The sequence below is a fragment of the Sphaerodactylus townsendi genome, linkage group LG10, assembly GCF_021028975.2.
Source record: "Sphaerodactylus townsendi isolate TG3544 linkage group LG10, MPM_Stown_v2.3, whole genome shotgun sequence".
NCBI lineage: Eukaryota > Metazoa > Chordata > Lepidosauria > Squamata > Sphaerodactylidae > Sphaerodactylus > Sphaerodactylus townsendi.
The window spans coordinates 83586560-83604862 of NC_059434.1; positions in this window are offsets into that span (position 1 = coordinate 83586560).

Below are 18303 nucleotides of genomic sequence, written 5' to 3' on the forward strand. Positions count from 1 at the left end.
GTTTACTTTCTGAACATATAACATATAACATCAACATTTAACATCACACTTCAAGGTCCTGTTCAGGTTTCACTTCAAATCCTTATATTTACAGTCTACTGATACTGCCAAGTCCAATTCTTCTTTGCAAGTGGGTTGGCTCCTGAAGACTCCAAGGGCTTGGTGAACAGGATTCAACATGATGAAGGTTTCCAGGAGAACTCTCACCCATTACAAACACAAAAAGAAACCCTGAAACAATAAACTCCAACATTTACAACATAGCAAAAACAAACAACTATCTTCCCACTAATTCCCAACAACATTGCAGTTACCTTAACAAGGTGTTAAGGGCTTAATACAAATCCAGGTCCGAGTCTGGTAGCCTTGTCTCCTCCAAACTACATGAGCTCTGCAGCCTTCTACTGCTTTGAGTCTCCACCCCTTTCTGGGTCAACCCATTCTGGGCATGGGGGTTACACTTGCATGGGTATTGTGGCAACAGTGGGCTGGTTGTGTCACAGTGGCTGCACTGTGGGAGGTTATTGATGGTCTGAATTTAATCTCAGAGTGGGAAAGGGCCATCAAGGTCATCTAGTTGAACCCCAAGCTACAACAGAAATGTCTCTGACAATTAAGTATCCAATTGATTCTTAAGAGCAGCAGTGGCGTAGGAGGTTAAGAGCTCGTGTATCTAATCTGGAGGAATGGGGTTTGATTCCCAGCTCTGCCGCCTGAGCTGTGGAGGCTTATCTGGGGAATTCAGATTAGCCTGTACACTCCCACACCCGCCAGCTGGGTGACCTTGGACAAGTCACAGCTTCTCGGAGCTTTCTCAGCCCCACCTAACTCACAGGGTGTTTGTTGTGAGGGGGGAAGGGCAAGGAGATTGTAAGCCCCTTTGAGTCTCCTGCAGGAGAGAAAAGGGGATATAAATCCAAACTCCTCCTCCTCCTCCTCTTCTTTTTCTTTTTCTTCTTCTTCTTCTTCTTCTTCTTCTTCTTCTTCTTCTTCTTCTTCTTCTTCTTCTTCTTCTTCTTCTTCTTCTTCTTCTTCTTCTTCTTCTTCTTCTAAGAACCTCCAGTGATGAAGAATCCACCACAAAAATGTGGCCGCCTTTAGAATCCACTCTAATGGTGACTGCTTACAGAATGCGCCATGATGGTGGACAGAAAAGGTAGGGAAATAGAATGCTTCCTGCATGCTGTAGTCGACACAGGCTAGCAGGAAGGATGTGCAACCCGGGTTAAAAGGAAAAAGTCATTAATTTTGTGACTTTCATTTAACCCAAGTTCAGCAAAATAGCAAAATAAAACAGTGGAGTGTTGTGTGGTTTCTGGGCTGCATGACTGTGTTTTGGTAGCATTTTCTCCTGACGTTTTGCCTGCATCTGTGGCTGGCATCTTCAGAGGATCTGATGGTAGTAAATAAGGTGGAATATATATACCTGTGGAATGTCCAGAGTGGAGAAAGAACCATTGGCCTGTTAACAAGTGTAAAGGGTGCAATTAGCAAGCTTGATTTGCATGCGTTGGGTGGGATCCATCCATTTAGCATGTGAGTAACCATGAAGAGAGCACAATCAATTAGTGAGGGCATCTGCATTGTAGTAGCCTGGCCTTTTGGACCCTTTGATTGCTTACTGCCTAGAGCCTTGGTGGCAAACCTTTGGCACTCCAGATGTTATGGACTACAATTCCCATCAGCCCCTTCCAGCATGGCCAATTGGCCATGCTGGCAGGGGTGATGGGAATTGTAGTCCATAACATCTGGAGTGCCAAAGGTTCGCCACCACTGGCCTAGAGACATCCTTTGTCTGGGTGGTGTTCACTAGTCGCTATCTTGATTCTAGTGTTTTTCAGTACTGGTAGCCAAATTTTGTTCATTTTCATGGCTTCTTCCTTTCTGTTGAAATTGTCCATGTGCTTGTGGATTTCAATGGCTTCTCCACTTGCTTCACTACCACCAGTTCCTCTGAAGATGCAGGCAAAACGTCAGGAGAAAATGCTACTGGAACACGGCCTTACAGCCCAGAAACCACACAACACCCCAATGATTCCGGCTGGGAAAGCCTTCAACAAAAAAATAAAACAGGATAGAAATGTTTGTGGGGTGAATTCCATGAGAACACTTTTTTCACATCCTTGAACCTGAGATATTTTGCCAGTGTGCTACCTGTTTGGGAAAGGAGGGGGAACTTAACCCATCCCATTGTCTCTCTCTTCCTGTATTAGCATTTCTAAAGAAAGGAAGTTGGACAAGACTAGAAGAATCATGCAAAGAGGAAGAAAATGCTTAAAACGATCCCTTCAAGCCTCAAGGGAGGGGAGCTATTTCTTCACAAGAACCATTGCCAAAGTCTCTGACATATTGACTAGACTCATCCTCCTTCTGCAGAGATATGTAACATTATTTGACATCCTTCTTTGATTTGTCTGCTCACTTCCAACTGAGCTGCGATGCTTTGGTCATGCATTTGGGGTCAAGAGTCAGTGAAAATACATACTGTTCCTCCTAGAAGTCCGCATCAGCTGCATGGAAGGATTGATGAATGGTGAGCTTTGGAACGTGCCCGGAGCACCAGCGTAATCAAAGCCGATTGTGCAAACATTTGTTTTTGCTGCCGCGCCGTCATCTCCTGGAGAGAAATAGTCAAAATAAGTCTTATTAATACAACGGGCTATCCATTGATGATTTTGTGAAACAGCTGTGTTGTGAACAGGGGCTCATCACAGTCAACTCAAAATAGTTTTCAATCCAAATCAGCCCTCGTAAAGCCATAGTTCAAGACCAGCTCTTTGCTAAACCTCTTATCAGAATAAATAATTAGGAAAAGGGGATAATTAGGAAAAGAGTTGATCATAAAACTGCAAGGATTGTCATGCCCTTCTATAAAGCCGTGGGGCGACCGCACTTGGAGCACTGTGTTCAGTTCTGGTCGCCGCATCTCAAAAAGGATATCGAAGAGATAGAAAAAGTGCAGAGAAGGGCAACGAGGATGATTGAAGGATTGGAGCACCTTCCTTATGAGGAGAGGCTGCAGCGTTTGGGACTCTTTAGTTTGGAGAGGAGACGTCTGAGGGGGGAATAGGATTGAAGTCTATAAAATTATGCCTGGGGTAGAAAATGTGGACAGAGAGAAATTTTTCTCTCTTTCTCACAATACTAGAATCAGGGGGCATCCATTGAAAATGCTGGGGGGGAAGAATTAGGACTAATAAAAGGAAACACTTCTTCACGCAACGTGTGATTGGTGTTTGGAAGATGCTGCCACAGGAGGTGGTGATGGCCACTCACCTGGATAGCTTTAAAAAGGGCTTGGACAGATTGATGGAGGAGAAGTCGATCTATGGCTACCAATCTCGATCCTCCTTGATCTCAGATTGCAAATGCCTTAGCAGACCAGGTGCTCAGGAGCAGCAGCAGCCGCAGAAAGCCATTGCTTTCACATCCTACATGTGAGCTCCCAAAGGCACCTGGTGGGCCACTGCGAGTAGCAGAATGCTACTTGACTAGATGGACTCTGGTCTGATCCAGCAGGCTAGTTCTTATGTTCTTATGTTCTTATGTAGAATCACTACAATTCATGCAAAATCGGCTTGAAACTTTTCTTCTTTTTGCCATTTGTCACTGTGTTGGAAGTCCGGTTCTTCCACGATTGGTCAACGGCCTCCTTTCTTCTCTCTCCCCTTTTCAAAACCCCAGAAGTCCTTGGGAGTCACTCGACATCTGCTGCTTTTCAACTTCCCGTCGGCATCCTTCCTGGGGCAAACCAAGTGGTTTCTTTGTGTACCGAAAGCGAGCCAAACATTCCCCAGAAATAATCATAGACTTGTCAGACGGAACCACCCTAAGCCAATGGGAGAGCTGACTGGGTTGTCTGAGAGAAAATTTTATCTGCTTTGTAAGCACTTTCAAGCTGAAAGCCGCAAGTGCAGCGAAGAGATCCAAGCGAGATAAGCGGATTTCTTTTCCCAGAGCAAGAGTCTGCTGCCGCAAGCGTAGGGACACTTTCAGTGACATCTAATCTTTCCCCCACGAAAGGAGAGGCATCGTGCTCAGCTGTGAAGAAATGTACTCGTGCTAAATATTGTGAATAATCCAGCCTGAGGCCCCAAGATTAGGGCAGGGGTTCCAAAAGCGGTCTTCTAAATTATCTGATTCATTAAGAAGTCTTTCCTCTCGGATTTTAGCATCGCACAGGTGCAGTTTCTTCCGTTCGCTAGCATACAATGAAGGTGAGCAGCAGTGGCGTAGGAGGTTAAGAGCTCGTGTATCTAATCTGGAGGTACCGGGTTTGATTCCCTTCTCCGCCGCCTGAGCTGTGGAGGCTTATCTGGGGAATTCAGATTAGCCTGTACACTCCCACACACGCCAGCTGGGTGACCTTGGGCTAGTCACAGCTTCTTGGAGCTCTCTCAGCCCCACCTACCTCACAGGAGGTTTGTTGTGAGGGGGGAAGGGCAAGGAGATTGTAAGCCCGTTTGAGTCTCCTGCAGGAGAGAAAGGGGGGGATATAAATCCAAACTCTTCTACTCTTCTTCTTTATAGGGCAGCAAAGGTTAAAACCCTCATTGTTTTGATACCTTCCCTGCTACCTGAATTAGTTTGGTCTGTTCCCTTTTAGTTTAAAGAATTAGTGGTAAAAGACTTTGCAATGGGAAAGGCGAGGTCAAGATCTCCATCCATGTCTCCAGAGGTTTTTCCCCTCAGAAATTCACAGAAACCAGAATGTCGGTGAAGATTTTACAACTTTATTGAAACCCTAAAATTATAAAAATAGGCATGTGATTCAGCAAAACACACACAACAAAACAAACACAGAGTTTCAATAGGCCTAGGATTTAGAGAGAGATAAAGGATAGATTGGGAAGAACAGATGGCATTGAGGGAAGGGCACTATTAAGGGCACTATGATTGAAGGATTGGAGCACCTTCCTTATGAGCAGAGGCTGCAGCATTTGGGACTCTTTAGTTTGGAGAGGAGACGTCTGAGGGGGGATAGGATTGAAGTCTATAAAATTATGCATGGGGTAGAAAATGTTGACAGAGAGAAATTTTTCTCTCTTTCTCACAATACTAGAACCAGGGGGCATTCATTGAAAATGCTGGGGGGAAGAATTAGGACTAATAAAAGGAAACACTTCTTCACGCAACGCCACTGCGAGTAGCAGAGAGCTGGACTAGATGGACTCTGGTCTGATCCAGCTGGCTAGTTCTTATGTTCTTATTTTCTTATTTACCAATTTATACCCTTTTCTGGATAAAGATAACACCAGATTTGAGAATTCGTTCACTATTTCCCGGACCGTCTTTGTTCTAGAATGCTGTTTGGGTCCTGGTGTTCTGTCCCTAGGGCACTCGGATCCAAGCGGAGCATTTTGGAACAAAGGCAGTCCAGGAAATGGCAGATGGATTCTCAAATCTGGTGTCATCTTTATCCTGAAAAGGGTATAGAACCGTGGTGGCGAACCTTTGGCACTCCAAATGTTAAGGACTACAATTCCCATCAGCCCCAATTGGCCATGCTGGCAGGGGCTGATGGGAGTGTAGTCCATAACATCTGGAGTGCCAAAGGTTCGCCACCACTGGTATAGAAGAAGATCCAAGGGAGCAAAATCCAGCTGTTTTCCAGGGGGAGGACAACATTGGGATCAATGGAATTCGAACCAAAGGTGAAACCAGGTCCAAAGGGCGAGGGGCCCTCATTTGCAAGGCCTAGTTATAGGAAAAGTTGGCCCTCTGGCAAAGATAAGAGGGGATACTTTCCAGAAACAAAGCAAAGTTCCATATTCACCACTCTATGGGGAATCCCAAGAGTGTCACCTGACACTGGTTTCCTGGCCTCCCAAAGCTCCTGAGGCTGACTAAGAACATAAGAACATAAGAACAAGCCAGCTGGATCAGACCAAAGTCCATCTAGTCCAGCTCTCTGCTACTCGCAGTGGCCCACCGGGTGCCTTTGGGAGCTCACATGTAGGATGTGAACGCAATGGCCTTCTGCGGCTGTTGCTCCCGATCACCTGGTCTGTTAAGGCATTTGCAATCTCAGATCAAAGTGACACGAGTTGACAGCGTAGGCGCAATTGAGCATACACAGAGTGCGGCAATAACCACTGGAGCCAGGGAGTTCACTCAAAGAAAGGATGTATTGGCATTGATACAATATATACAGTTTAAACGGACAGAGCCTTCGGCTTAGGTCCTGTCCCCAGCAAGGAACATGCTTAACTGAGTTTGCTTACTTATATACACTATGATACATTAATTAGCCTATGGCTAGTACAGTCAAAGGTCACATGACGCTTATATATGTAGCTGATGCAATCATGCTTAGTCATTCCCTTTGGCTGACTGCCAACAGATGAATGCTGTTAGTCCTTCAGCAGTCCATTAAGGCAATCAAGGGTTTTGCCATGCAGCTGTTATACCTTCAGCTCCTGACACAAAGAGGATCAAAATTGGTAGCCATAAATTGACTTCTCCTCCATAAATCTGTCCAAGCCCCTTTTAAAGACTAGCCAAGGGCTGGGCTACCCTATTTCCACCATTGACCAGTAGCCTTAGAGTTTAGCCGTTTCCCCATCTAGGCATGGCTCTGGATGAGGGGTAAGTGGCATCAGGCTCATCTTTCCCTTTTCTCTCTTCCTGTCCTTTGTCAAGCATTAGTGTGCCACCTACAAACTCAACGTGTCCTCCTCCTCCTCCCAAATTACTCATGCTCCATTGAGTCCCATCCAATTATTCCATGTGTGCAGAGCTGCGCCTGTACAGCAGAGATTGTGCTCATTACAATCATTGCTTTAACCATCTTGAAGCAATCAGCAGCAATACCCATCTCATTTGGGTGCCGGCGACAACGGGGAGGAGGCAGAGCATTGTGATGAGGGAACACCTCTGATGAGATGCCAGGCCGTTTTTACTTCTGTCTGTTCCTGATCGTATTTTGCTCACCTAATAAAGAGGTGGAGGGGGGAAACAGTGAAGAAAAAGGAGAAGGAGAAGGAGAAGGAGAAGGAGAAGAAGAAGAAGAAGAAGAAGAAGAAGAAGAAGAAGAAGAAGAAGAAGAAGAAGAAGAAGAAGAAGAAGAAGAAGAAGAAGAAGAAGAAGAAGAAGAAGAAGAAGAAGAAGAAGAAGAAGAAGAAGAAGAAGAGAAGGAGGAGGAGGAGGAGGAGGAGGAGTTTGGATTTATCCCCCCCTCTCCCGAGACTCAAAGGCTATACTTCCTGCCCTCACAACAAACACCCTGTGAGGTAGGTGGGGCTGAGAGAGCTCTGAGAAGCTGTGACTAGCCCAAGGTCACTCCAGCTGGCGCGTGTGTATGGGAGTGTACAGGTTAATCTGAATTCTAGATAAGCCTACGCTCAGGAGGCAGAGCTAATCAAACCCATTTCTCCAGATTAGATACAAGTTTTAACCTCCTGCTATGCTCGCTACCGTTGTCCTTAGAAGAAGAAGAAGAAGAAGAAGAAGAAGAAGAAGAAGAAGAAGAAGAAGAAGAAGAAGAAGAAGAAGAAGAAGAAGAAGAAGAAGAAGAAGAAGAAGAAGAAGAAGGAGGAGGAGGAGGAGGAGGAGGAGTTTGGATTTATATCCCCTCTCTCCTGCAGGAGACTCAAAGGGCTTACAATCTCCTTGCCCTTCCCCCCTCACAACAAACACCCTGTGAGGTAGGTGGGGCTGAGAGAGCTCTGAGAAGCTGTGACTAGCCCAAGGTCACCCAGCTATGTGTATGGGAGTGTACAGGTTAATCTGAATTCCCAGATAAAAGTCTTCATTGAAGCCAGGAGGCAGAGCTGGGAATCAAACCCATTTCCTCCAGATTAGATACACAAGCTCTTAACCTCCTGCGCCACTGCTGCTCCTAGAAGAAGAAGAAGAAGAAGAAGAAGAAGAAGAAGAAGAAGAAGAAGAAGAAGAAGAAGAAGAAGAAGAAGAAGAAGAAGAAGAAGAAGAAGAAGAAGAAGGAGGAGGAGGAGGAGGAGGAGGAGGAGGAGGAGGAGGAGGAGGAGGAGGAGGAGGCGTTTGGATTTATATCCTCCCTTTTTCTCCTGTAAAGAGACTCAAAGGGGCTTACAATCTCCTTTCCATTCCCCCCCCCACCAACAAACACCCTGTGAGGTGGGTGGGCCTGAGAGAGCTCTGAAGAACTGTGACTAGCCCAAGGTCACCCAGCTGGCACATGTTGGAGTTCACAAGCTCATCTAGTTCACTAGATAAGACTCCACAGCCAGAGGTGGGATCCAGCAGGTTCTCACCAGTTCTTGAGAGTGGGTTACTAATTATTTGTGTGTGCCGAGAGGGGGTTACTAATGGGGTCCGCTTTTCCACCTCCACGCCCTCGCCTCCCCTAGAGGCATCCTGCCTTTGAACGTGAAGGTTCCATATATAGCGCACTAGACTAGGATAATGTAAACCCTGCGAACTGCTGCTATATCCTCCCTTTTTCAGGTACTGCAATTCATTGATTCTCAGCCTTTCGTACCTTTTATTTCACCAGTCTCACCAGGTTTGCCTAGGTACGCCTCTGCCCCCTTTGCTGAGGGGGGACTGGCGAGGGAACCTGTTACTAAAATTTTTGGATCCCACCACTGTCCACAGCTCAAGTGACAGAGCAAGGAATCAAGCCCGGTTCTCCAGATTAGAGTGCACCAGCTTTTAACCATTACACCACGCTGGCTCTCTCGAAGTGATAGAGAGCCATTCAATCATATGAGTAGGGGGGGAATCTGGGGAAAATGAAAGTATGGGCAAAATTCCATACTTGACAGTATGTGGCCCGTTCTGGGCCAACTGGAACTTTATGGAGCTCACCAAAAACACACATGATTGGTCCTTCCAGCATGCAGCCACTCCCTGAATGCCAGTGTAACCTCAGCTTGTGGGTTCTGCGGGGCAGAACTTGGAATGAGTTTGCAACAACAAATTTTAAAAACAAAATGGTTTACTTTCTTAACATATAACATCAAACATCAACATTTAACATCACACTTCAAGGTCCTGTTCAGGTTGCATTTTCAAGTCCTTATATTTACAGTCTACGGATACTGCCAAGTCCAATTCTTCTTTGCAAGTGGGTTGGCTCCTGAAGACTCCAAGGGCTCGGTGAACAGGATTCAACATGGTGAAGGTTTCCAGGAGAACTCTCACCCATTACAACCACAAAAAGAAGCCCTGAAACAATAAACTCCAACATTTACAACATAGCAAAAATAAACAACTACCTTTCCAGTAGTTCCCAACAATATTGCAGTTACCTTAACAAGGTGTTAAGGGCTTATACAACCAAGGTCCGAGTCTGGTAACCTGGTCTCCTCCAACTACATGGGGTCTGCAGCCTCATTCTGCTTTGAGTCTCCACCCCTTACTGGGTCAACCCATTCTGAGCATGGGGGTTACACTAGCAAACACACAAAATGGTAATCTGGAATAACAGGAAGGTTAAGAGAAATATTGTTGGGGCTTTTCGGTTCGCTGCGATGGAAAATGCTGTCAAGTCACAGCCGACTTATGGCGACCCTGTAGGGTTTTCAAGGCAATACACCAACTGGTGGCCACCACAAGTCAGCTGTGACTTGACAACCCTTTCTACCACCAACCATCTATTAGTGGGACAGGATTTTTTCCTCTCCAGGCAGTTGGCAACAGCACCAGCAAAGGAAGGGCATGCTTCCTTTGCTGGTGCTCAGGGCACATTATGGCTCAATTCATATTTTTGATCAAATGCTTTGCTTTCCCACTTCCATGTCAAATAGCGCCCACTCATTATGTTTGAGATTTTTTGTGGAAGAATTTTTGGCAGATGAAGACCTTCTGCTCCACCGTAGCTTCAAACAGCTTCCTCTACTGCAGAGCTTAAGATAAGTAGCAGTTGTTCCACCGTTTTCCCCCCTTGCTTTGGAGAGTAAATATCTCCCTGTTAGTCCAGGATCTCATATATCATTTTCGTAATTCGCTTCGACCCTTGCCAGAGTTGTTCACGGTCGCAATTGTCCCTTTTGAAACAATAATTTGGCCATTGTTTCAGACAGAACCAACTGACGGATTTCTGATGCGAGATCAAAGCAAAGGCTATTGGCGGATGCACTTCTCTTTGGGTTGAAACAACCTAATTAACCTGAAATGAGTGCCTTGGCAAGTTGAAGGCAAATGCCAGAGTCTTTCTCATTGGTGTATACTTAACGCCTGGCTCTGAACGCAAAAGGGACAATGGCTATTGATCTCCAGCAGCCTCACAGCTCAATCAGAGAAGCTCCCATTATTTGAAAAAAAGTTTTGCTCAAAGAAAACCTAAAGTTTTACAGGTCAAGACTATTGATTTAGGTTTTAAGGTGGGCAGCCGAATTCCCCCTCCAAAACAAGTCTAAAGGATGGATGGGGGGGCAGAGGTGTAGCAAGGGGGGAAAGCACCCAGTACACTGGTGCATCCTCCGCCCCCACCCTGCCCCAGAATGCCCCTGCTGTGCCCCAGAATGCCCCCGCCACGCCCCTGGAACACCCTCACCACACCCCCACAGGGACACACACCTGGTGCATCACGCACCTCCCCACCCCCTTGGAGTTACGCCTCTGGCAAGGGGCATCTTGTTTGGGGGTCCTTTGAATTAGACCTCTTTGTCCAATTCACTTGAAATTTGGGGATAGTTTCAAGGACTGGTACCAGCAATTCTGGGCCAATTTTGGTGTCATTTCAGCCCTCCAGAAAGATTCTCAGAAAGGAATAACAAAGATGACTAATAACAAAGAATTCTCTTTAAAACTCCAGGTCTGTATACAAAACCTGAAAGAAAAAAAACTAGGAATACCAATATTTTTTCAGCAACCTGATATCTGGATCCAAAAATATATATATTTTTCAAGAAGAAAAAGAAGAAGAAGAGTTTGGATTTATATCCCCCCTTTCTCTCCTGTAGGAGACTCAAAGGGGCTTACAATCTCCTTGCCCTTCCCCCCTCACAACAAACACCCTGTGAGGTGGGTGAGGCTGAGAGAGCTCCGAGAAGCTGTGACTAGCCCAAGGACACCCAGCTGGCATGTGTGGGAGTGTACAGGCTAATCTGAATTCCCCAGATAAGCCTCCACAGCTCAGGCGGCAGAGCTGGGAATCAAACCCGGTTCCTCCAGATTAGATACCACAGGCTCTTAACCTCCTACGCCACTGCTGCTCAAGCTACATTTGCCTACTTAGACTGGCAGCAGCTCTCCAGGAAGAAGAAGAAGAAGAAGAAGAAAGAGAAAGAAGAAGAAAGAAGAGAAAGAAAGAAAGAAGAAAGAGAAAGAGAAAGAAGAAGAAAAGAAAGAAGAAGCAGCAGCAAAGAAGAAGAGAGAAGAAGGGAGGAGGGAGGGAGGAGGAGGAGAGAGGCAGGAGGAGTGAGGAGGAGGAGGAGGAGGAGGAGGAGGAGGAGGAGGAGGAGGAGGAGGAGGAGGAGGAGGAGGAGGAGGAGGAGGAAAAGGAAAAGGAGGAGGAGGAGGAGGAGGAGGAGAAGGAGAAGGAAAAGGAAAAGGAAAAGGAAAAGGAAAAGGAAAAGGAAAAGGAAAAGGAAAAGGAAAAGGAGGAGGAGGAGGAGGAGGAGGAGGAGGAGGAGGAGTTGGTATTTATATTCCTCCTTTCTCAGGGTGGCTTACAAACTCCTTTCCCTTCCTCTCCCTACTGCCTGGACCTTTTGCATGGAGATACTATAGGCTGAGCCTGGAAAATATTGAGCCTGGAACCTTCAAAATGGCAAGCAGATGCTCTACTCCTGAGTCTTCTCTCTGCTTTCTCTATAGTCTCTTTTTCTGTTAAAGGTGGATTCCACACAGCAAATATATAATGAGTTGCAGCCATTATTTTTTTAAAAAGTTTTCTTTTTCCCATTCACATGCATGCCTTTCACCAGGGGTGGGATTCAGCAGGTTCGCACCACTTCGGCAGAACCGGTTGTTAAAATGGTGCTTGTAAACAACCAGTTGTTAAATTATTTGAATCCCACCGCTGCCTTTTACCCATTCAAGCAACAATTGGAGCCCTTGCAAACAATCCGGGTTGCTTTCGTGCCTTCACATGGAGATGCGTCTCTCTTTCCTGCAACACCTGCGTAGCAGCTCAGGCATACAAAAATGAACCCACGCAGCCATGCCAATCGCCCTATAATCTGATTGGCTGCACCTGCGCAGCTGTGCAGGTGCAACACACAAAAGAGGAAAAAAGGAAAAGGGACCTCCCTGCAAAACCTGGGCAAAAATGAATGTGTTGCTGTACATCAGTCATACGCACTGTCACGGGGGAAAAACATGCTTGGGGGATAGGGTTGGAGATTCGGACAGTCCGAATCTGGATGATACAATTCGTGCACTCGATTCGGACGGATTGTTCAGACGAAGCAGGATCCGAATCTGAGCGTCCAAATCTTATCAGATCCGAATCCATGGGGATTCAGATCACCAAGTCGAATTCATGCGTTTTTTTTTATTTTTTTGGCGTTTCATCGCTTTATTCTTCATAAGTGCATTTTAACATATCAGCACCAAATTTTCAGGGGTATCATCAGGATTGTCCTGATGATACCCCACATTGTTTGGTGTAATTTGGTTTATAGAACAGTTATTGCCGCCCGTGGTGTCCCTATCCCCATTCTTTCCAATGGGAACTAGCGATATTTTGAGCCACCCTTTTGAGGGTCCTCATAACTCTGAACCAACCGGTAGCATTCAAACTTGGAGGGTATCATCAGGACAGTCTCCTGATGATACCCTGAAATATTGGTACAATACATCTACAAATGCACCCCCTGCAGGCACCCCCAGCAATGCAGCTAAGTCACTGCAGAACAAAGAATCTTGTTCAATTCTTTGTTCTGCAGTGACTTAGCTGCATTGCTGTCAATGGGGAATTTCTGATAGGGGGCTGTGGAGTGCACATTTTTCATGGTAAACCCACAAAACTTTCAGGGTATCTTCAGGAGAGTCTCTGGATGTCGACAACCTTCATCCGTGCTCGGGGAACTTTTGCCAGGGGGCAGTGGGATATGGGCCTCAACTTTTTTTTGGGGTCCCATGAGAATGAAGACCCTCCGGAAGCAAATTCCTCAAACCCAACAATGGTACTCCATCCGGTGGCATCCCCTCCTGAAGATACCCTGAAAGTTTTCTGCACCATACCCTCGAAATGTGCACCTCACAGCCCTCTACCGCAGAATTCCCCCATTGACTAACAATACAGCTAAGTCACTGCAGAACAAAGAATCTTGGGCAAATTTCTGAAGGTGCCTGCAGGATACATTGAATGTATCGGCATAAATTATCAGGGTATCATCAGGTGACTGTCCTGATGATGCCCACCAAGTTGGTGCAGTTTAGTTCAGGTATGGACCCTCAAAGGGGTACAACTATTCCCATTGTTTCAATGGGAGCTGATGATAGAGGATGGGGCTACACCTTTGAGGAGTCCGTAACTTTTGCCCCTGAACCAAACTGCACCAAACTTTGTTATCATCAGGATCTCCCTGATGATACCCTGAATTTAGTGTCACTAGCTTTAAAAATGCTGGTTTTCGTGTTTCACCACTCACTCATTCCAGCAGGCTTCATGTGCAGGAGTGGTGAAACATGCAAACAGGAATTTTTTTAAAGCTAGTGGCCTAATTTCAGGGTATCATCAGGAGACTGTCCTGATGACACCCCAAGTTTAATGCAGTTTAGTTCAGGGGCAAAGTTATGGACCCTCAAAGGGGCCTATCCCCATTGTTTCCAATGGAGCTAAGGAGATAGTGGCTACTTTGAGGGTCCATAGCTTTGGCCCCTAAACCAAACTGTATAAGCACAGGGGTGTCATCAGGACAGTCTCTAATGTCCTGACAGTGCTGATAAGTCTAAAAATGCACCCTGCAGGCCACCCCAAAAAATTTGCCCAAGATTCTTTTTTCTGCAGTGACTTCTGCATTGCTGTCAATGGGGAATTTCTGGTGAAGGGCTGTGGGGTGTACATTTATCATGGTACAGTCACAAGATGTTCAGGGTATCTTCAGGGGAGACTCTCTGGATGACACCATCAGGTTTGAGGCTTGCTTATGGGGGCAGTGATGGACCCTACCCAGCAACATTAGGCCTTAAACAACGGTCACCAAACTGGATGGTGTCATCTTTCTCCTGATCACCAAAGTTTTGGAGTTTACCATAGAAATGTTTCCTCCACCTTCCCTGAAGCCCTCCCATTGGCTGAATAATTAACCAACCACTACAGAGCACAGAATCCGGGGAAATTTTTTTGGGTGACTGTGAGGGGTGCAGTTATAGAGCTACTGTCACCAAAATTTCAGGGTATCATACAAGTACTGTCCTTATGATACTCCCCAAGTTTGGTGAGGTTTGGTTCAGGGGGTCCAAAATTATGAACCTTCAAAAGTGTAGCCCCCATCTCCTATTAGCTTCCATTGGAAACAATGGGGGATGGGGCACCCCCTTTGAGGGTAAATAACTTTGCCCCCCCTGAACCAAACTTCATTAAACGTGGGGAGAATCATCAAGAGACAGTCTCAGATATCCTGAAGGTTCAGATGCTGCCCCAGCTTTAAAATTGCGCCCCCCTGCAGGCAAAACGATGTAAAAAGCACCAAACATTGAAAAAAAAAACAGACGAATTTTCAGGTTACCCGAATTTTCGGGCATATCCGAATCAGCTATGATTCAGATTCGGGCATACAAATCATTTTATGCCCCAAAATACCCAAATCCGAATTTTACCGAATTTTTTTAGTATTGACCAACCTTATTGGGGGACTTTGTACACTGTCTGGTGCTCAGAGAATCTGCCCAGAACCTGCTGGGTAACCTGCACAGAATGAAGAAGAAGGAGAAGAAGAGTTTGGATTTATACCCTACCTTTCTCTCCTGTAAGCATAAGCATGAGCATTTTATTGTCATTGTGCACGCACAACGAAATTTACAGCAGCATTTCTCGATGCACACAATTTCAGACTCATACCCCATCCTCACTTTCCCCTTCCTCCACCCATCCCTACACAGCCCCAAACACATCAACATGAAGCCACAGAGTTTTGCATATCCACAGCTCTAGAGTAGAAGCTGTCTCTAAGCCTCTTTGTCCTAGTTTTGATAGACCTGTATCGTCTGCCGGATGGTAACAGTTCAAAAAGAGAGTGTGCTGGATGAGACGGGTCTCTCAGAATGTTGGGGCTTTTCTTTGGAAACTTCGGGAATTATAGAGTTCTTCCAAGGAGGGGAGAGGGCAGCCGATAATCCTCTGAGCAGTAGTGATCACCCTTTGGAGCGCCTTCCTATCTGCCACTGTGCAACTGGAGAACCATACACAGATGCAGTAGGTTAAGACACTCTCTATAGCACAGCGGTAAAAGGACACCAGGAGTTTTCCATCCAGTTGTTGTTTCCTTAAAAGTCTCAGATAGGAAATCTGAGATGGCTTACCAGCTCCTTGCCCGTCCTCTCCCCACAACCGACACCTTGTGAGGCAGGTGGGGCTGAGAGAGCTCCGAAGAACTGTGACTAGCCCAAGGTCACCCAGCAGGAATGTAGGAGTGCAGAAACACATCCACTTCACAAGATAAGGTTCTCCATACTAGAATCCAACTGCTCTTAACCACTACAGCATGCTGGCTCTCAATGGTGGGTGGGCGGATTCTCCCGGACGGGATGGCATGGAACTTAAGGTGAATGAGTGGAAGGCGGGGGGGCGAGTCTCTCCACTGCCCTATTGTGTTGGCGTGGGCGCGCCTCCAACCCGGGACTGTGCAGAAGATTTACCACGAGTTTAGCCATTTTTGAAAATCCTGGGTTGAGGGCAATAAAGCAGGCCAAACTCATTTTAGGGACCCGGTGCAAAATCCTACCTCTCCCCACAAGTAGGTTTATATAACCTCCTGCGCGAACCCATTATATCTGACCTGCATGGAATCCGCAGAAGTTTAGATTATAGAGGTCGCTTTGGAGACAGGATTTTTTTTTCTCATTTGAACCTCTGTTAAACAGAAAGAACACTGATACCATTATAAGAGCGTTAATGTGGTTTGATGAAGAGATAATTTTATTTCCTTTTTTTTAAAAAAAAAACATTTTTTTCTGGATGCACCCATGTTGAAATTTGTTTTGTGTTTACTTTTTATGATGTTGCATGGGGTGTGACAACAACTATCTAATTAATAATCCGATTTTTCCGCTCTGTATCTATCAGCATTATTAATTATTATTATTATATTTGATGCAGCGTCAATCACCAGGAAGCAATATTGGGAAGGATCTAGGCATTTGAACTCAAACAGTTGTGTAACTTGCCAACTACTAAAACTTCAATAGCTTCAATAATGCAAAGAAAGATAACTTCTAGGCAGCGACGCGAGTAACTGCAATATCTAGAATTGGCAAAGTCGGTACTTTCCAAATCTTGGAAGGTATAAAGAAAACCAAAATTCCTCAGCACTCATTGCCAAAATTGCTACAGGAAAAGCTGAATTATTTGATCTGCATTTTGAGGTCTTTTTTCGGATTGCAGCAAAAAATTCAAGTCCTGCTAAAACAACTATATCATACGAACAGGCCTATCATAACAGTCAGTGCTGTTTCAACTCGTCCCTAGTAAATTTGGTGGTGTTGTTGGAAGAAGAACAAGAATAATTGTTTTTTATACCCCACTTTTTCTCTACCTTTAAGGAGTCTTTTTTTCCTGATTTCTTTTTTTTTAATTTCCAACCAAAGATTACTAATATATACATCAATAATCAAGCTGTTACACAACATAAATATATAACAATTTAACAATCCTTACTAAATATAGATTATTATATAATATAATTACACAAATATTTACCAAAAAAAAAATCCTATTTACTAGATCCACTACTATTCGCTATCTATAACGATTCGTAAACCTTCCGTAATACACCAGCAGGACAACTATCAGCAAAGACAAGTTCAATGTCCCCTATATTACACTAAATGAGCAATATCCCTCCCCCCTTTGTTTCCTCCTGTAACATTGGTCATCCAGAAAGTCATTTTTAGCTATTTATTACTTAGAGAACAATTGGTGCCATTCATTCATCCATTTCTTAGGAAGCATTTCCGTTTCTTTATTTCATTTATTTATTTATTTATTTATTTCCATTTCTTTTTTTCCAAGCAATCCATTTCTTTAGGAGCAGCAGTGGCGTAGGAGGTTAAGAGCTCGTGTATCTAATCTGGAGGAACCGGGTTTGATTCCCAGCTCAGCCGCCTGAGCTGTGGAGGCTTATCTGGGGAATTCAGATTAGCCTGTACACTCCCACACATGCCAGTTGGGTGACCTTGGGCTAGTCACAGCTTCTCGGAGCTCTCTCAGCCCCACCTACCTCACAGGGTGTTTGTTGTGAGGGGGGAAGGGCAAGGAGATTGTCAGCCCCTTTGAGTCTCCTGCAGGAGAGAAAGGGGGGATATAAATCCAAACTACTCCTCCTCCTCCTCTTCTTCTTCTTCTTCTTCTTCTTCTTCTTCTTCTTCTTCTTCTTCTTCTTCTTCTTCTTCTTCTTCTTCTTCTTCTTCTTCCTGTATTTGTTTTTATACTTAATATAATGTCTATAAAGTAGACAAACCAAGGTTCCAATCTTTCTTTGTAATTTTCATAAGGTATTTTCCTTATCCTATGAGCTGCCCGATCCATATTGGAGAAATATTGGACCTTTTCCTTCCAGTCCTCCAGAGTTGGTATCTTATCAGTTTTCCATACTCTTGCAAGCACAATTCTTGCCGCTGCTGCTAGAGTCTTGAAGCCCAATCTCACCCAATGGGCTTCTTGTGGAAGAATGAGGAATCGAACCTGTTTCTCTAGATTAGAGTTTGCTCTTCATGTGGAAGAGGGGGGAATCAAACCTCTCAGGTACAGACAAAGGGAGGAACATCCCAAGAGAAAACACTTATACACTCAGGCCTCTTCTACACAGCAAATGCATAACGGATGCGCCCGAGTTGGGATAAAGGAACCTGTTTTCCTGTTTTGCATTCACATGCATGTGTGCAGGCAGCGATTAGGAGCCCACGGAAACAATCCCGGGGTTGCCGTCACACCCTTCACACGCGGAGACGCATCTTTTTTTTTTTTTTAATTACTTCCCTCACCCATGTGGTAGCCACGCAGTGCATGCACAAATGAACCCCCCCCAGTCATGCTGGATGTCCCCACGATACAACCATCTGCACCTCGCGTGTAGCTAAGTGCAGGTGCAAGCCACAAAATAAAAAAAAAAAAGGGAAAGGGGAGGCAAATGTGGCTCCCTCTTGCCTGCGGCCGTTTGCTCGTGAGCAGCGAAAGCTGCAACCTGGGATTTTGAAAAGACACTTGCT